Source organism: Globicephala melas, chromosome 9 (genome assembly GCF_963455315.2).
Source record: "Globicephala melas chromosome 9, mGloMel1.2, whole genome shotgun sequence".
In the NCBI taxonomy this organism is placed as follows: Eukaryota; Metazoa; Chordata; class Mammalia; order Artiodactyla; family Delphinidae; genus Globicephala; species Globicephala melas.
Window position 1 is genome coordinate 48,040,247 of NC_083322.1, and position 20,220 is coordinate 48,060,466.

Consider the following 20,220-nt stretch of genomic DNA (forward strand, 5'->3'; position numbering starts at 1 on the left):
TATTAAAGAAACTGAAGAAGTGGCAAAAAAGAAAAAATAATTTCGTAAGGGAAACATTAGGCCCAGGTGGTTTTACAGGTGAGTGTTACCAGACTTTCAAGGAGCAGATCGTCTCAATTTTTTTTTTTAATTATTTAATTTATTTATTTTTGGCTGCGTGGGGTCTTCGTTGCTGCGTGCGGGCTTTCTCTAGTTGTGGCAAGCGGGGGCTACTCTTTGTTGCAGTGTGTGGGCTTCTCATTGCAGTGGCTTTTCTTGTTGCGGAGCACTGGCTCTAGGCACGCGGGCTTCAGTAGTTGTAGCATGCAGGGTCAGTAGTTGTAGCTCACGGGCTCTAGAGCACAGGCTCAGTAGATGTGGCGCATGGACTTAGTTGCTCCGTGGCATGTGGGATCTCCCCGGACCAGGGCTCGAACCCCATCTCAATTTTATACAAACTTTTCCAGGCAATACAAAAAGAGGAAATGCTTCCCCAACTCACTCTGTAAGATGTGTATAACTCTGATAATTAAACCAGACGGAAACATTATGAAAGAGAAAAACTGTAGGTCTACATCAGTCATGAATATAGAAGTAAAAACTTTATAAAGTATATTAGCAAACTAAATCCAACCGCATATGAAAGAGATCAAACACTACCACCTAGTTTGGTTTATCTCATGTATGTACAGATGGCTTAATATTAGAAGGTCTATAAATAAATAAATTTCACAACATTGACATACTTAGAAATCATCATCATCTCAATCAGAGGACAAGGAGACCCACTAATAAAATTCTAAAAGCTTAAGAGTATATAAAATACTAATAGCAGGATCGAATATAATATATATGCACATACACACATATGTATTTGTATACATATACACATACATACATATGTAATTATAGCAATATAGCAGTATACAATGGAGTAGCAATTTTACTCCTATTATATTAAACTCGATTGTTGGCTTTGGGATTAAAAAATAATAAAATAGGGCTTCCCTGGTAGCTCAGTGGTTGAGAGTCTGCCTGCTGATGCAGGGGACATGGGTTCGTGCCCTGGTCTGGGAGGATCCCACGTGCCGTGGAGCGGCTGGGCCCATGAGCCATGACCGCTGAGCCTGCGCGTCCGGAGCCTGTGCTCCACAATGGGAGAGGCCACAGCAGTGAGAGGCCTGTGTAACCGCAAGAAAAAAAAAAAAAAAAAAAAAATATATATATATATATAATGATTTAAATCAGTTTATTTTTTTCATAAAGAACCTAATGGTCTTGTAAAGGTATCTTATATCCCAAACCACATTTGAGTATAGGTGGAGGTATAAATAATTTTTAGCCCCTATAATGGTTATATTGACTTGGTTAAGTAGGATTTGGGGTGTAAAGGTTTATAATGTGGTATGGATCTTTGATCATAAAATACTAATAAGCAGTTTTAAGCTTGGTGTTGGTATTTTTTTTGTAGAATGGTTTTAATAAAGTGAACAATTCTTCTTTGAGTGGTTCTGTGATTTAATTAAAAAATTGATACATGGTACATATGATCTTGCTGTTGGTTGATCTTTTGCTTCAAGAGTATAGCCTGAAATTATCATTTGATAATGAAGAATACCAACTTGATTTTTTAAGTGTTATTTTAAGTTTTAAAAATAATATAGTCTTCCTTGGGATAAAACTTTGAAATTACTCCTTGTTCTTATCAAGCTGTTTTTAAACCCACTTTTGTAGTTTAAGAATGCAAAAATGTTAATTTGTAATAGTGAATACTTGAATCTGTGCTTATAGACTGGAAGCTTTGTGTAGAGGTGGTTTGTGATAATTTATCGGTTGACACGATCATTATGAGATTAGCCAGTATATAATAGAAGCTTATGTTTGTCTTCTCATAGTTATTATCTTTATATTTTTAATATGACGGATTAAAAATGTCTCCACTTTTTCAGTTAAAATAAAATAGAGGAAACTTTCTGTAAGTTAGAGTTGACTGGTTTAAAAATCATTATATTTTAACTAAATAAAATTAAGGAAAAGGGACCTGGAAAAAGCATAGATACCCAAGTTAGATACCCAAGATGGGACCACAATTTTATAGAGGTTCTATATTTGTCAGTCTTAAACATGGATTATTTGAGGTAATTTGAATAAAACCTCAAAAATTTCCCCCATGTTTGTCCATTTTCCCTCACCCCTCATTTGTTCCTTATCTTAGATTTAAAAAAAATGCATTTTTGTGTATTTATATAGAGCTATTACCTACAAATACAGTAGTATTCTAAAAATTAAAATAGGAACATATTATACTCCTTATTCTGTGGTTAGCATTTTAAGGACAAGCTTTTTTTTAACCTAGATGAATTTGAAGTTGCATAGATTTTTGAGATAGTGATTCATTTCTTTAGTCCAGCCCCTTCTTCTGCTTTCTACTAACTTTTATTCTGGGGAATGCAATGAAAAGAATCTTTACTGTATCATTTTACTAGCCCATGGAGTAATACATTGAAGGTTTTCCTCAGGTTTCATTATTGCAGCTTTTTATACATCATCCTTATTACAAATGATATAATTTTATTTAAATTCCATGTGACTTTTTAAAAAAATCAAAAGCAAGTGATGCTTAAACTGCTATCATTATCATCCTGAAACCAATGTGAGTAACTTTTCTACTTGTACAGTTAACACTTTGTAGCATAGATCATGCCTCAGCCCATTTGGTGCTTCCTTTAGAAGCTGTCAAACTGTACATGCTTTTATCAAAGCCCACATTACATTATATTTATAGGCATTGATTCACTTCCTCCTGTAGAATTTAAGCTTTTTGAGTGCAGGGAGTAACACTTTTTTTTTTTCAATTTTTGTTAAATATTGAATTTATATACAAAATATTTATAAAATTATAAAGGTACCAAGTATAAGTATACATCAGGCCCATGTGTACTCTCCTCCCAGTTTAAGAAATAGAGCCTTACTGTTACCTTGTGTGTTTCTTCTGCTCTATTAATACTTAATTTGACTTTTATCTTATATTCACCTCTATGGATATTTAAAGAGAGAAACACCAGATCTGATTTATACAGCCGATTCTAGGGCTAGAGAAGGATTTTTAGTTCTAGAAATGGAAAATTTATGTTGAAGATCAACTAGAAATCTTATAGATGATTCCTGATTATATCCGAGGGGGAACCAGTGGAATTTGGAATTCGATTTGATGGTTCTTTAGTAAATATTCTTTAAGCAAGGAAGAAAGGAAATTGGTTAGTTCCTATAATTCTCCTACCACCTTTAGTTTCATTTTCTGCTGTACTTCTGTTAATAAGTTAAAAGAAGTTTACTTGGATATTAGGGAGAGCCTGGAACTTTAAAAGTAACTCTAAAAATGAAGGTCTTCATTTTTTCTTTAATGAAATGTCTTATACTTAAATTATTGTATTTATATAATTCTTACAAGATTATATCCTGTTTTCTGATTATACATTCTAATCCTATTATGCTGAGAGCACCTTGATTGCTGATTTCATATAATAAACATTTATTGAGTACTTATATACTAGGTATGTTCTAGGTACTAGAGTTAGAGCTTTAAAGATAGTGAACATCTTTTGCCTCATGGAGCTTATGATTTGGTAGGAATAGAGAGAATAAACAAGTAAACAAGAATAATTTCAATGATAAGTACTATGAAGGAAAAAAACAGAGTAAACAGTTAAGGAGACAGAGACTATGGGGAGGGCTCTTTTACATAGAGTGGACAGGATGCCTTCTCTGGGGAAGTGACATTTAAGCAGAGATCTGAATGTGCAGTCAAGGGAAAGTGTTCTCAGTAGATGGAGGTGCTCTGTGAGGGCTCTGAGGCATGGACAAGCTTGGTATGTTTGTGGAACATTTATCTTTGTATCCCTAGGATTTAGCAGGTAGTTTCACTCGGAGTTAGTTAAACTGAATGATCTTTACACTGACTCCCCATATGTCTAATACCGTGCCTTTGTTTAACCGTTTGTGGTTCTCAAACTAAAGCTAACCAGGCTCTCTAGTAGCCCATGACACTGGCCTCATAAGTATGATGCCCTAATCTGTTTATCTGTCTTGTGTAAATCACATCTTTATGAAAGTTGTAATCCTTTAATGTGAAATGTTGTTTAGTCACACCAATTTGGACACATGCATTTTTTTTTAGTATGGAATGGGTCTGCTATCACAATGTTAGTTCCAATTTGATTAGCTCTCTTGTATAATGAATGCTAGACATAAAGCAAATTAAAAACTATTGTTTGAGACTAATGACTACTGTTCAGTCTGCTCCAAGGGCATAACTATAGCACTTAACTGTGCTTGAATAATTGAAGAATAAGCTCACTGATTGCCTAGTATGTCTGTAGGTTTGCATAGAAACCTTGAGTTGAAGAGACTCTGAAGTGGCCCTTGTAGTTAGCCCCAGGCTTTCTGTGCTGGCAAGCCTCATAGATTTGCTAAAATATTGCTCCGGTTAGGGATTAATATCAAAATTAAATAATTGAACTTGTGTGTATGTGTTTGTATAACAGTTCCCTACCAGGAAACCAGATTTAATACTCTACTTACTTGGCTGGGTTAAGTTTTAGTAATTTGTTTGAGATATTCTTAGAATATGGAATAGTAAGCACAAAACCTATTAAGGACTTTCTCTTAGAGAGATAGACTTGCTTGCTAAATTCTTCAATGAAAGTCTCATATAGACTCCATTATTGTTTTTAAAATCAAGTGTGCAAGTCTTGGCCTTGAACTGGAACTGCTCACTGAGCTGGATACCTACTGTTTTTCCACTTGACCTGTACCTAATTTATGGTAAAGGGAGCACAAAAACAAAAATTATTTATATTTTGGCACCTAACACCATTATGGTTAAAGGTCTATTGGTATTTCCATTAAAACATTTTCTTAGAGAGGTTTATAACTTGGCAATTTTACTTGGCTTTGGGCTGAAACATTGCTATTTCTGTCCAAAAGCAGATTCTTTTATCAAATTTCATATAACTGAATTTGCCATAGTTTAGAATGTATGGAGGGGAACGGGCTATCAATAGGTCTTTGATGCTCTCACAAGCTGTTTGATTACACAGTAGTATTGTGTGCAGTATTTATTCTTAGATTTTAGTCTTACATCAGTAACATTTTTTTTTAATGATTTGAAATAAGTTGATTTAACATGATTAAGATAATTCATTTTCATGGGTTCTTCCCTTTAAAGAATTGTACTACTATGATGCTTTTAAAATGATCGATTCTGTTATTTATTATAAAATTTAAAAGTACTTTGTGGCATTGACTTCTGTCTCAGAGACTTGGATTATTCTATCTTGAAAAATGTTAAAGTGAGCTTCTGCTTGGTCTGATTTGTGGTATTTAAAGCGTTAGTAGCTCAAGTAATTAAAATTTTCTTTAACTTGATTTAATGGACAAATCCATTTCCTCAGAAATGACATAAGATTCATCAGTACCAGTACACCCAGAAATGGGTTAATTATGATATCCACTTACATTTAACCATAATTTTACTTATCACCCTGATCCATTAAGTATCCTTTCTGTCTCTGGAGAATACATTTTGCCTGGGATTTTCTCCAGTTTGCACAAAGTGGTTCAGAAATGTTTGGTAAATAAATTCCAAGGATTTCTTTGAAATTAGTCCCAAAGAAGAGGTGCCCATAAAAACCTCTTTTTACATTCTTTGGCGTGCCTGAGACTCCCTTACAACAGTTGTCAGGGACAAGAGTCCCTGCATAAGGTGTTAATGAGTTCTTAGCATGTTTAGAGAAGACTGCTGACTCACTGCCCAAGATAACATGGTTGAGGCAGCTTTAATAATTTGTCTCCTCAGAAAATAGTAGAAGAGTGGGCTAGAGAAGGCAAAGTGATCACTTCACTCAGTGTTTGTATTATTGCTATCAGTTATTGTTAGTAATATTATTGCTAACAAGAACCTAGTTTATTTCTAAGAATTTACTCTATTGCAGTTTGCGATTCCCTCATCTCCAAATCTGCAGGCCAGATTTTAACTGCATTGCAATTTCCAGTCAAGTAACCGTTACCAGAGTTGCTCTTGCCAGGCTCTGTCCTGTGGTGGAGGGTTCTCCTCACATGGGTCTGTTGGAAAGAGCGTGGATAAGGCAGGGGTCCTGCCTCAAGTAATCCCAGGGTATTTTTAATGTCCTTTAATTGCCATTCAGGATGTAAGTCAGACCAGACACAACTGGGTCTGGTCACATAGTTCAGGACTGCCTAGCAGTATTTATATAAAGGTGAAGTAGATTTAGTAAATAAACCTTCTAAAGCTATTAATTGTATATAATTTATTTTTCATTAACATCTATTGATGCCTAAGCAGTGTGAAATTAGTTCCAGTATCCCTTATGTCTTTATTGTGTTTTGTTTGTGATCCCTGGATAGCTATTGGGGGTGAAGTGGGAGGATGCAGTGGAATTAAGAATTTGACAAGGGCCTTGTCATCGCAATCAAACCATTATCAGACTTACTTGCAGTGTTTTAGATGTCTGATTTTCTTAAAGAAAGTTTGATAATGTTAGCAGTTGAAAAGTATGTTAAGTTGAGGTTAGGTCCTTCTCTGTATATATTTGCCATACAATTCTGTTTTACTTGGGGTGTTTTAATTGTGAAAAATTTAAGTATACGTGCACACTTCATAGTAGCCATCCTCCCCACGTGGCCAATGAAGGTATGATAGCCGACTCGCCATCTCCCTTCTGCCTTAAGTAATTTAACTTGACCTGAAGGTAGAGGGTTTTTTGTTATTGTTTTGTATTTAGCTGAGATTACCTCCAGCGATGGAGAAATGTGGACTCTTTTAGAAGAGTATTAAGAATTTTAAGATTTGTATCTGACATCTTTTTTTATTGAGTTATTGACTATTAGTTGTGGTCATCAGAATGTTTATCCACTGCAGTCTCTAAGGTAACATTGTTCGTAAGGAGTTTTTTTAAAGTGAAATATAATATGAGGCCAGGCATACAAGTGATTTTATCATTAATTATATTTCATTTCCACTAAGTCTTACGTGTGAGGGTAATACTTGGTCTCAAGTAGCCAACATTGTTAATGTACGATGTACATATGTTAAAGAGTAGAAACATAGTCTTGGCAGACACTGAAATAGTTAATTTGCTTTTCCAGCCAAGGTAGGTTTATAAAACTTTCTGAAAATTAAGAAGTGGGAAAGAATTTTTCTTTGCATTAATGCCACATTAACCCTTTACCTTAGGCTATAAAAATTTTCTTGCAGCATTTTTTCATTAGATAAGCAGCTAGCGGAAGGATAGTTGATTTATTGTAATTGTCAAATATCTGCAAACACTCAGATAGCTGAAAGAATTATTTTGACATAAAATCCTGAGTAGAGATGAGATTTTCCTCTAAAAGTAAATGGTAATTTTGAGAAAGGAATGGGAGCAACAGTATAGTTCTGACTTTGAGATCTATAATCTTTAGTAGCAAACTTTTAAAAACAGCATTTAGAAATATTTGATGGTATCTCATGGGCTTTAATTGGGCTGTACTTTTATATTCTTATTAGTACTCGTATAAAATCAACAGCTTTTCATGATTAAGCATTTACATCTTAAATCTTACACACTGCTCTGTTAGGAAACACACCCAGCAACACTGGGTATTTTGAAGTTAATAGGAATAGTCTATATTTTATGCAGAAAAGTTGCTTTATGTAATATTCAAGGGCTAGTGGACGAGGGTGAGAGTGGCGGTAGAGGGAGGCAGGGTGGGCGCCTGTCGGGGAGTGAGAAAGCCATTACACTGTCCTCCATTTTAGCTGGTAGTTTGGATTAAAACTGCAGAATTAAATTTTTTGGAATTGTTACTACCCCAAGTGGGAATATAAACTATATTGAACAAAATTTATTTAACCTGTTAAAAAGTCAACCTAAAACTCTAGTTAATTAGTTTACATTATGACATCACTTCTAGTTGAGACTCAAACTTCTACTGAGTAAGCGGAGCTCTATCAGGTGAGCTGACTGCTACCCATATGGGGCTTTAAGATAATGATGAGTTTAAATTTCCTCTTAGAGCTAAGTGAGAATAAAACTGGAGGCAGTAAATACTCTGGGCCAAAGCCATTAAATGAAAAAGCTGGGAATTCTCCAGCTCTTGACTTAAATTGTTTGTTTATCAGCTGGCGCCTAGTCTGGAGTCAAGAGCTGGAGATTTCTATCTGTGACAGAACTTTGAAACTCTTGCAGGACACTTTCATTTCAACTTAAGGTAACTTGAGTTTATAGCTTTGGCTTTAAAGATTACTAATGATTTACTCATTTCCTTACCATTTAACCAGAGTGGACTTTTTCCCAGGAAGGGATCTGTGTTTATTTAGGGCCTTTGTCTGCGGAGGGATTAAAAGGCAGCCCACCAGCATTGTGAACTTGATGGTAATAAAAGGTCACCAAAACACACCATAAAAACGTTCTTACCATGGAATTAATTATACAGTGTAATTTTACAAAGCAGTTTGGTTACTCTGTCCCTATACCCCCGACTCTTAAGAATTTCACCTTTTAAAAATTAAAGCTTTCGTACAATTTAGGTTTTTGAAAAAAAATGTTTTGCTTCCTTTATGATATTTAAACACTAAGGAAATTGTCGCATGCAGTTAATTGCTTAAAATTTTTAAAGTTTGAAAATAAAAATTAGCTGTTATTGTTAAACTATGGGATGAATAGCTTGTTTAGGAGGAAGGCAGAGTAGTCAAAAGGGATGGTTGGTGTTTCATAGAACAGCTCAATTTCTAAAAACCTAAGCCTTGTTAAAAAAATTTTTTTTCTGTGCCACCAGGTGGCATTGCATCCAAACCTGCTTGTGATAAAGGGAGGATTTTAAAATACATTCTTTTTTGTTCAGGAGAGGTCATAATACTTTTTCTAGATTTTGCTTTTAAGTTAGCTTAAAAATACATCTAATATCAAGGTTGATTAAATGTCTCTCTCCAAAGAACTGAAAAAGATTTCTGAAGTCTGCAAGTGTTTGCTTTTAGGTGGTTAATACTGAAATGAAAGTAAATTAAAATGTTGAAACATTTGCAGAGGATTGCCTTTTTTTTTTTTTTTTAAATAAAATGAACATTTAACAGTTGTTTATTTTTTTGGTTTTGTTTTACTTGTCTAAACACTCGAGAGAGGATCCTGCCTATAAAACCCTCACAAATGTTGCAGAAACCACCCCAGTGCAGCAAATCACTGCCCTACTCCCCTCGACACCCGCCCCAGCCCTTATAAAAAAAGTGTCAGCAGGTTTCACTGTATGGGAATTTTTAAAAAGAGGGAAAGAGCTCTGAAAGGTGCAAGTTGGTCCTTTTCACAAGCCTAACTATGAGATTCATTAGGCAGTTCATGTTCATGTCTTAAAAGCTGTTTTGGGGAAAGTAAATTCTTGCAGTTTCCTGTACTGGTTTTGAGGAAGTCTTTTGAATCAGCTCATTTTAAGAAAGTGATAATGTAAAAGCAGGAAAAAAAGGCTCATTATAAATTTTAATAAAAAAGATTTTTTCATTAAAATACATATTAATGTTCTGTTTTATGAACTCATATATAAGTTAATAAACTCTGTACAGAAAACATTGTTTAATACAAGTATTCAGGTGCTACAGTATTTGTCAGAATAAATAAGGTTCAGTGTACATTCTATTGATTTTTATCCTTTTAAAAAATGTGTTCACTGTACAGAGAGATGTTTAATGCTTAGCTTTGATTAGCTTTGATTATTTATCAAAAAGCTTTATGAAATGTTGCTCATTCTATACTCTCACCTCTTCCTCTGAGGCTTCTTAGTGTGTACAGCCTGATTAAGAAATGTATATGTTTTCAAAGTAAATGTTTGACCTCCCACCTTGTTGTTCCCGCTTTTGTACACACTCAACCCTCCCCTTCCCTATATTTTGAATAACTCGATTGTAATGTGTGTCGTACTAAAACTAAATACATTCGAACCTTTGGTGTTACAAAGAAAACTTTGTTTTAAAAATCAGGAAAATTTCACATTTGAAAGTAGTCTAGACAAAGGTGCTCGTGACATTTGACACTGAATATTTTACTTTTAAACTTGATACAACAGTCTGCTTCTTAGCTTTGTTGTATGCTGATATTTCTACTTATTTAACATCAAAAAGCTGTAGTGGTTTTTCTTTAAAGATTGTGCCTGTGTTCTGGAATTGCCTCCTGCTGTCCATGAATTGCTTCTTGCCTTTTTTTGTTAGAATTTCTCACCAGGGTTTTTGTGAGCTATGTAGCCAACATTAAGGGGGAAAAAAAAGAATTTGATACAGTAGGCTGGATTAGTAAAAATTATACTTACCATTTATAATTATAATTGAGTCAGCTTTTATGTAATAAGAATAAGCACATGCAAATCTCATGTAATAATATGCATATATATTTATAATTGCCTACAGTGACTTTTTCTACTTATTTCTAAAATATTAAATGACTTTTTTTGCTGAAATTCTAGAAATCTACTTTTTTATTAAAAATAATGGGAAAAAATCCTTGCTAGTTAGGGTGTGTGTAATTTAGTAATGAAGCATTAAGATTTTGGTTTCTCTCATTTCAGTTGGAATACTGTTGGTGTAAGTGAGTGTTGCCATGGGAACCTCCACATAGATATAAAAGGCAAGACTGTCTAAGTAGAGGAGGAGGGGCAATGTACTCAGATACCACTGGCCTAAATGATCTATTTTCTGTATGTGCTGGGGGTTTAGGGGGAGCTAGGATAAGAAGGGAAGAGAAAGTAGTGCAGAAAGTAAATATTAAAAGTTAAAATCATGTACTCATACTTTTGGAGTCTCATAGGTGGAAGTATTTTAAAATTTAAATGGATGAAATGTGATTCTTAATTATTTGTATCACTTGCATATGTTGGGGAGTCTTTGCCTACCTTATTTGTAAACTGTGTTGATGGAACATGTTTAACTTACTTGATTTTTAGATAAAATATTTAATTCAGTGAAATTTTTTGGTTGAAAGTTAGGATTTCAGTCTCTGAGATGGCTTTAATTATAAATTTTATTAAAGAGTTTAACATAATTTTTTTCCAGATATCTGAAAAAAAATTTTTTTAAACCATAACTTTGCTGACAAGGAGACAGTTAATGTGGCTTTCAAAGAAAAGCTGGCTTTTAGACTTCATAGTATTTTTAATATTAGATTTTTTTAATTAAAGAAGTTTGTACTTTTCTATAAATATTGGTCAAGGAAACAATGACTTACTGTATTTGCATGTATAATATTGTGTGGTTTTCTAAAATAAAGAATGAAAGTCGCAAAAAGCAAGCATCAAATCCTTTTATATCGTTTAGGAGCACATGTGTAGCTGCTGAAAAAGAGGCTGCTGATATTTATGTTATAAAAACCAATGAAATTGTGCCAAACATGCGTTAGTGTGGAAAATGCAACATCATTATCGCAGTTTTATACACTATGGATTCTGGATGTCAGATACATGTGTTAAAAAAAAAGAAAAGACATTAACCTGACAAAAACTGTTTAAGCTTTACCTTTTTCGTCTATCCAGAGAAAAAGTAAAGCTGCCAAGGTAATAAAACATCCAGAAGTTTTTAAATTAAAAAGAGTAATTTAAATTTAAAAAAAGGGAGGGGGGAACGGGAGGAGGAAGAGAGGGAAAAGACCGCACACTGCTCCCCAGGCCTGGCTGAATCTGATGTAAATTAACCAGCAGTGGAAGTGTATTGTTTCCAACTCCTCACAAACAATGCTGGCATCTCCTGGGGTGGGTGGGTGTTGGGGTGTTGAGAAATGAACTGGAATGCAAAGAGTTTAGTCATCAGTGGATTCTGTGGCTTAAAAAACAACGGGAATGAGAGTAAAGAAGGAGAAAGTATGTTTCATATAAAATTAATCAAGTGAAACCTTCAAGTGGTGTGAAATAATTCATAACTGAGAGAGAATGCTTAGTGGTCAGTAATCTTCAGTGTGATTTTTTTTTTAAGAGACTGCATGAGGCCCTTACAGTATAAAATATTCAGCAACCAAGATACACCATGCTCACTTTTAGGTGTACTTTTGACATAGAATGTCAGCCTAGTTGTAGACTTGATTTCTTAACAAAAAGACAAAGAAAAATTTTATTTCTTGAAAAAATAGACGAGAGGGATAAAAAGTCAAGTTTATAAAAAAAATGAGAATGAAAGTAAGGGCAACAGCATCTGTGTTGTTTTTCTGTTTCAGTTTTTGTCTGCTGCTTCCCCTCCCCCCCTTCCTTAGAAAAAACCTGACAATCTTAATGGAGTGGAAAGCATAAAAGTGCACATAGCCTTATCGATAAGTAGATTCAGAATATCTTTAATCACCTCAAAATTCATAATACAGAAATTTTTAGAAGAAGGCAACTAATATTTATTAAGTACCTTTGGTGTGGCAGGCTGTCATGCTAGGTGATTTGTGTATTTTAAACCATTTAATCTTATAGCAACTTCATGAAATGCAGATTGTCCTCATTTTTTTAGTGTGCAAGTTGAGGCTCATTTAGGAAGGGACGATGTGACAACATGGAATTATTATAAGAATTAGCCTGATACATAGCAAAAAAGAAAACATTTTAGGTAGAGGATTTTAAGATATTATGAAAGGAGCAGTACCTTCAAGTTTGGAATTTCTTTGGTTGCTAGAATAACGAAGAAGGCTTTGTTTTTTTTTTTTTGTAATTTAAAAACAAAATCAACAGAAATACTTCTTCATGCTCCATTGCTATCACCATTCAGTGACAACCCCGCCCCCCCTCACCTCCCCAGATATAGGAGGAATCATTAACCAACTGAAAGTCAACTTAGGTAATTTAAACCAATTTTGATTTTGGTCTTGTATGCTTGAATCTAGTCAACTACAAGAATAAAAGGGACAAGAAAATGCAAAACCAGAAGTTTTAAACCCTCTAAAATAACCTCCTTGGAATATTAAAAGGAGCCAGAGGGTATCTTTTTAGCTATGGAGTTGAAGTATTGAGTACACAGGACAGTTTCACATGTGTTTACTCTTTTAACTTGTGTTTTAAAATTTTTATTTTCAAAAATAAATTATTTAAATGCACTTTTACAACTTTTTAAATACCCAAAATTGGCCTTTACAAAAATAATGGGTTTCAGTGTTCATGTATACTTTTTTTAGTATGCTTATATTATTCAACATTAAGACTTAACGACTAACAGTGTATCAAAGTTTATTGCTCGATAATAATAAAGTACAGTATTTAGTCTGATTTGACATTATGACTATCATTATGTGTTTTACTGAAAGAATTATAATGTATCGGGAGTCAATGGTTTTTATCTTGTCATATTTTTAACCCCTCTCAATATGCACAGTTCTTCAGTCATATTATTAAAAGAAATCTGTCCCAACAGCTTTTATAGAAGGCCTTTAGGAGTAGTGTTGGGTGTGTGTTTGTCTGTGTCTTTTGATAAGTTTTATTCTAAAGTTAAGTCTATACCTAATTCAGATTAGTTTAAAAAAAAAAAAAGAACAAACCCGTACTCCTCATAGCTTAAGTATAAAACATAGGTTTCATTGAAAGCCATAAGAAAATACGATGTTTATGACATTTTGCTTTGCCAGTTTCTCTCTGAATTTTGTAAAGATCAAGTGTGCTGAAGTGCAAAATGCTAGTATATATTTGGAAAACAAACTGAACCTCGCCTAACCTCTTACTTTGCATATGCTAAGAGTGAGAATTTCAAGTGTGATATGTCTGGTTTCATCCTCACAGATTTCTAGCTTCAAGCATGATTGGCAGTAGTTTGGAAAGAAGAGTGATGAGTAGGCCCTTCTTCCCCTTATATTGGTGTGTTAAACAGGGAAAAAACAAACGACCATTCTTGTTACTATAGCTCAGAACGCTAAAGAAGAGCCTTGTACCAGTTCCCAGGTTATTTTGGAAGCCATATGTGAAGCTTCTTCCTTTTCAGATTGTTCTTATTCTAAGGATTACCCAGTTGTCTCCAGAAATGCATACTAGGTGGATTGCTGTGAAAAGCAAGGATAGAAAAGGCAGAGTAGAGAATACTGGCAAGAAATTTCTGGAAAAAATTTTTTCTTAAGGATATTTTGACTCTGCTCTTTACTGGGCTGAAATTCCAAGGGAATAATGATTATTGCTGGTCAGAAAATTGTCCAACTGGATAGTGATGAAAACTGGAAGTTAGTCAAATGTAACTTTTGTGTGGTTTTTCTCTCTTTTCCTGTTGTTGGTTGTACTGGAAGGGACCTTTAGTGGATCATCTGATTATGGTAAGGTCAAGATTAGCTTTGCCTGACTTCAGTGATGTTATCTTTTCTAACCAAAGCAGCCTGTGATAATGAGATTCTTCATGGAAAAAAAATGAAGAATTCTTGTTTTTTATCTATGCATCAGTTTTAAGTGGTGATGTGTTTTTTGAAGATAGAGGTTGTGACTTTAAAAGAGTGAACTGTGATATTTCAGGAAGTATGCTAATGTGAACATATGACAGTGTTTTCATGAAGGGGAGGTGATACGGAAAAACTGTAGTAATGAGGTAAAGAATAATATGGAACCTAAAGGAACAATACCTATTCTGTTTTGTTGTTGAAGGGAGAGAACTAGGGAATTTGTATATATTATCAATTATATGTAGATGTAAAGTTAACAATAGGAGAAAAACAGCATTGTAATGGTAACTTTGATGTCTACCCCTTATTAAGTATATTTGCAGTACAGTTGAACACCAGAATAAACTTCAAATAAATTCCAAAATAAGGAGTTGTTGACTTTTATTTTAATTTGTAGTATGTGTCATGTGGATATGAGAGTCACAACTGGGGAATGAGTTTTGGAAAAAGTTACTGTGAAAATGAGCTGTTTGTGGTTTCATGCCCTAACCATTTACTATTTCCCACTTACTTTCCGTTGAGAATGATAGATGTGCATCTGTGTGGATGTGCATCTTCATCTGGTTCTTCTCCCCATCTGGCCAAATAAAGACAATTAAAATATTATTTCCGAATGTCCAAGAAATAAGAGGTTATTTTTCTCTGTTATGTCCTCCACATCTTTTAGTAACTTAAACTCTGAATTTTTTTCCCTTGGCAACAAAAATGAAGGTGATATACCTTCCTTTTACTTATGTCTGAATTTTAAATGTACTTGAATTTTTTTGTATGATGATACTACAATGTGCACAATTACAAAGAAAGGAACAAGCATCTATGCATGATTTTTTTTTTTTATGTATGATTTTTTCATGCAAACCTTTTTTGAGGAAAAACTTTTCAAAAACCTTCCCCAAAACAAAAAAAAACCCCTGATCTTTTGAGTCATTGCTATTTAATTTTATTTGCATTATTATCCTTTCTCCTGCTTAATTTTAATCATAATTTAAAAAACTAATTAAAAATGTAAATGTAAAGGATTCAAAATAAAGTTTAGGATGAAAAATTTATCTAATTGCATCTGTTTTTTTCTACCGAAATTTCTTAAACTTCCTTCCTTTTAACCGTGCTTTAAATTAAACCCAAGGAAGGCATTTCATTAACTTTTTTCCTCTGGACCCCAAACGTTGACTTATTGGTGTATATATACTCATATCTGAACACACATCTTTGATACAGTGTTTGGATTCTGAAGGGCTCCTTAATGATTCCTTCTCAGTAATGATCTAAAATGGATGGGATCAATCTCAGATTCTCTTAAGGTGTTCTGCATCTAACCTTTGTTTGACAGGGGTGATTATGTTGTATGTCCAGGTTGAGTTGTACCCACTTTGTCTTGGCTATGCTTCTAAGTGGGCACAGTTTTTGCTTTTCTTTTCAATGTTCACTCTACGTAATTATTGAAATGAAATGGTGACAAAGCTTGTGTGGGAAAGAAGTCCTTGTTTCCTGTCTTTGTTGGTGCTTGCGGGTTCCTAATCTCCTAAGAGCCTTGGGATGTAGATTTGTACATCACAACTAGGGTGGGTAGTTTTTATGGCGAGGAAGAGGGAAAAAGATAGTATTGAAGCAATTCCTGTCTAGGTCTGCAAAGTGCAGATTGCATTTCTCTTTCAGTGGTGTTAGGTTTATGGCCCTTTTTTTGGAAAGTGCTATTAAGTGTTAGGAGACCTTTATCTTTCTCTGTTTTGTTGTAGCAGATGGAGTTGTCCTCTGGTGGTTTTGCTAGGTATGATAAATGTTGTACTAAAACTGCTTGGTGGAAGTTTGATCTGGAAAGATTACTATTTCTTTCAGTTTCCTGAAGAAAATGGAATCAAGAGTATTCAAACCCTTGAGCAAACAAGCCCATCAGCAGATCAACAGTAATAATGTGTACTTCTCATGGATGCTTGTGGCTTTTCCCCTCCTTTAAAAAAGAAGGTTTAGGAATAAAAGCTAGACATGATGATCAGTTTTGTCTGAAGTAAAATAAGTGGTAAAAATAGTCAAACCTTTTTTTCTCAGAGCCTACGGGGAGAGATGGCTGTAATGAAGGATTGTTCCTGTTTTATAAAAGAAGAATGAATGCAAAGCAGTTACGCAGTTCTCTTGTGTTCATAGAAAGATTATTCATGGGACAGTGTTGAAGTCTTTATAGCATAGCTATCCTTAGTTTTATGGCTAAAAAGACTTCCTGGTGCTTGTTTCTAATATTGTAAGAGGCATTTATTTCCCTCTTTGGCCACAACTTCTTTAGTTTAATTCTGATTAATTAGACTAGTAGTATTTTTAGATAATTGTGTAGTTCTAGCTTTTATGCAAATCTGTGGTTTATCTACAGTGGAGTTGAAAGATGTTGTCCACCACCTAGCTACTGTATTGACGTAAATTTTGATTGATTGAATCCTCCTTACGAATAAACTTGTAGCTAAAAACACATAGGAGGTTCTAACCAAATTACCTGGCATTTGAAGACAGTTTCACTGCCAAGGGCACGAGTTAGATCCCTGGTCAGGAACTAAGATCCCGCAAGCTGTGTGGCCCGGCCAAAAAAAAATGAAGACAGTTTATTTCTTTCTTGGGTGATTCGTACTCTAGATTGGCTGTGACACATCTGGGAGTAAAGTTGGAGCCTGAACTGAGTCTGTGGGGGCAATTTGCCAATTTTTATTATCTTCACATTTCAGTTATTTGCATTAATACTTCCTTCCTTACATTAATATAGGAAGTTAAAAATAGATTGTAGTTTTTGATCTGAAACTCCCTCTTCCAGCTCCTTTATCTTTTATGTTCTACCTCTTAACGTATTCATAGCTTCAATAGTCCGGAGCAACATATCAAAGCATAATAGTAAGGGTGTCCACAGTCTTAAGCCCCTCTTTTTGCTGGTATTGGGGGAAAGAATAAGAATACTAGGTGGTCTCAGTGGTGTCTGGAGTGCACACAGGTCTTTGACTATGGTTACTGCATCTGAGGTATAGGATGCAAAAGAGTCTGGTTCGGGGGATCCTGGCAGTACTTCCCACCGTGATGTACCTGTTGGAAGATTATTGACTCGCAGCATCATATTTTTCCTTTTACTGAGGTTGCTAGGAGACTCAGAGCTAAGGTACCCAGCAGTAATCATTATTTTCCCCAATGTTCCCTTCTTCCATATGGTTTCCATTCTTACTTGTAGCTTTAGCTTAACACATATTTATTTGGTCCGTACTGTCTGCTGCTAGACACTGGGAATACAATGGTGAACATGAGAGACCTGCTTTCCGTACCTTTAGTGCTTGTGATCTATGTGTTTGTGTCATTTTATCAACTATCTCAAAATCTTTTTTGGAAGTAAGGATATGAGTCATAAATATGGACTCAGGGCCGTAAGTTTTTCTTATCACTTCTCTCACTCTCTTTTTAAAATCTTCCTCTGTGTACTTTTATTCCTGCCTTTTCTAGTTTTTACTTATTTTGTTCTTAAGTTATTTATTTATTTTTTTAAAGGTAAAATAAAAATGTTTATTTTTCTTATTCTTTTTTTTTACTGAGTTATATAGTTGATGTACAGTATTATATAGGTTACAGGTATACAGTGCAGTGACTCACAATTTTTGAAGGTTATACTCCATTTACAGTTACTATGAAATATTGGCTGTATTTCCTGTGTTGTACAATTTATCCTTATAGTTTATTTTATACATAATAGTTTGTACCTCCTAATCCCCTACCCCTCAGTTTTTTAAAACAAAGTGAAGGTCTCTCCCGTTTCTTCTCAAAGCTTCTGTATATTGTAATTGAAGACTGCATCTTAATATTTTAAGAATATTTTAGTGCATGTATATGCGTATGCACACTTGTTAAAAAAACGAAAATGGGATTCTTTTTTTGCAACTTATTTTTAATTTAATGTAATTTAGTATCTTTTAATATGTAATAGATTTATTTTACACTTTAATTACTACAAAGTATTCTATTATGTGGACAGACTTCTGCTATTACAAAAGAGCTACTCTGAATATTCTTGAACATAGGTCTTTTCCAGTATATGCAAATTTATCAGAGAAATTCTAAGAAATGGAATAGCTAGGTCAAAGAGTATGTGTCTTTTCAGTTTTGCTAGACATTGCCAGTTTTTCCACCAAAGTTTGTACTTCCACCAACAATGTAGGAAAGTATTTATTCACACTCTTGTCAACACTATCTTTACATTTCTTTTTTAATCTGTTTAAAAATGTCATAGTGTGGCCTTGATTTTCTTACTTTCTTCTTTTTTTTAAATTATGAGTTCGTTTGAGCATTTTAAGAATGTTTATTGACCATTTATTTGTTTTTCTTTTTTCCAGTAATTGCTTCTTCCTGTCCTTTAGGCATGTTTTTATTGGATTCATTCCTTCAGCAGCTATTTGTTGAGTACTTAGAGGGTGTGGGGCACTGTGCTAGGCATTGATCTTTTCTAATTGATATGTATGAATGTCAGATGCTCGTTCATTTATTCAGCAAATATTTATTGACCATCTACCATATATTAAGTACTAGTCCAGGCCTGGGAATACATAAATGAGAAAACACACACATGTGTGTGGACACACACATGCTCTTAGGCTATATTTTTAATGAGTGTGAATATGTGTAGGGAGATACATATTCTGCAAATATCTTCTGCCAGTCTGTCCTTTCTTTATTCATTTTGTTTATAGTACTTTTTGAAATATGGAAGTTTTGAATTTACATGTAGTTGAATTTGTCAGTCTTACCTTTTATGCCTTCTGAGTTTTATGTCCTAGTTCTTTTTCTTTTTCTTTTGTCTTTTCTCTTGGCTGCACTGCACGGCTTGTGGAATCTTAGTTCCCCGACCAGGGATTCAACCCAGGCCCTTGGCAGTGAAAGCGTGGAGTCCTAACCACTTGACCGCCAGGGAATTCCCTATGTCCTATTTAAAAAAGACTTACCCTCTCCAAGATTATGAAAAAAATTTTTTTAATTTCACATTTTTCTTTTAGTTATTTTATGATTTCATTTTTAAAAAAATTAAATCTTTGATTCATTTAGAATTTATTATGGTGGAGGGAATGAGGGTAGAGATCCAAATTACTTTTTTTAATTCACTTAATGAAAAATCCATCTTTCCCTATTAATTTCAAATACTCTTAATTTCATGCACTAAATTCCCATATGTATTTGAGTCTATTCTGAGCTCTCTGTACTCTTCTATTGATACCTTATTGTTGATTCTTTCCTAGGTAGGACATTTTAACTTTGTTTTGTTTTATTTTCCTGTCTAGGAGGTTAGTCTTCTTTCATTAGTCTTTTTTTCCCCTCTCAGAATTTTCCAGACTACTTTTGCCTGTTTATGGTTCCAAATAGACATGAGAGGCATTTTATCATGTTCCTCCCAAAACATTCTGTTAATATTTTGATTGGGATTGTGCTGAGTTTATGGATGAATTTATGAAAAATTAATATAGTTATGAAACTATTGAAGAGTAAGATTTACACATTATTGATTTCTTCTTTTATGTCTCTTATTAGGATTTTAAAGTTTTCTATTTGTGCACCAGATGTTTCTCATGCAGTTTATTCCAAAGTCGTTTTTTACTTTTCTCCCTGTGTTGTGTCTTCGTCGCTGTGCACCGGCTTTCTCTAGTTGTGGTGAGCGGGGGCTACTCTTCATTGCAGTGCGTGTGCTTCTCGTTGCGGTGGCTTCTCTTGTTGCGGAGCACAGGCTCTAGAGAGCAGGCTCTGTAGTTGTGGCGCACGGGCTTAATTGCTCCACGGCATGTGGGATCTTCCCGGACGGGGGATCAAACCCGTGTCCCCT

At 34.4% G+C, this 20,220-nt stretch overlaps 1 protein-coding gene across 3 annotated transcripts in view; it reads left to right on the top strand.

The window, feature by feature from the left end:
- HIBADH (3-hydroxyisobutyrate dehydrogenase) overlaps window positions 1-20,220 on the top strand; it is a 104,990-nt gene that overhangs the window by 24,110 nt on the left and 60,660 nt on the right. The gene's annotated exons all lie outside the window — the stretch shown is intronic.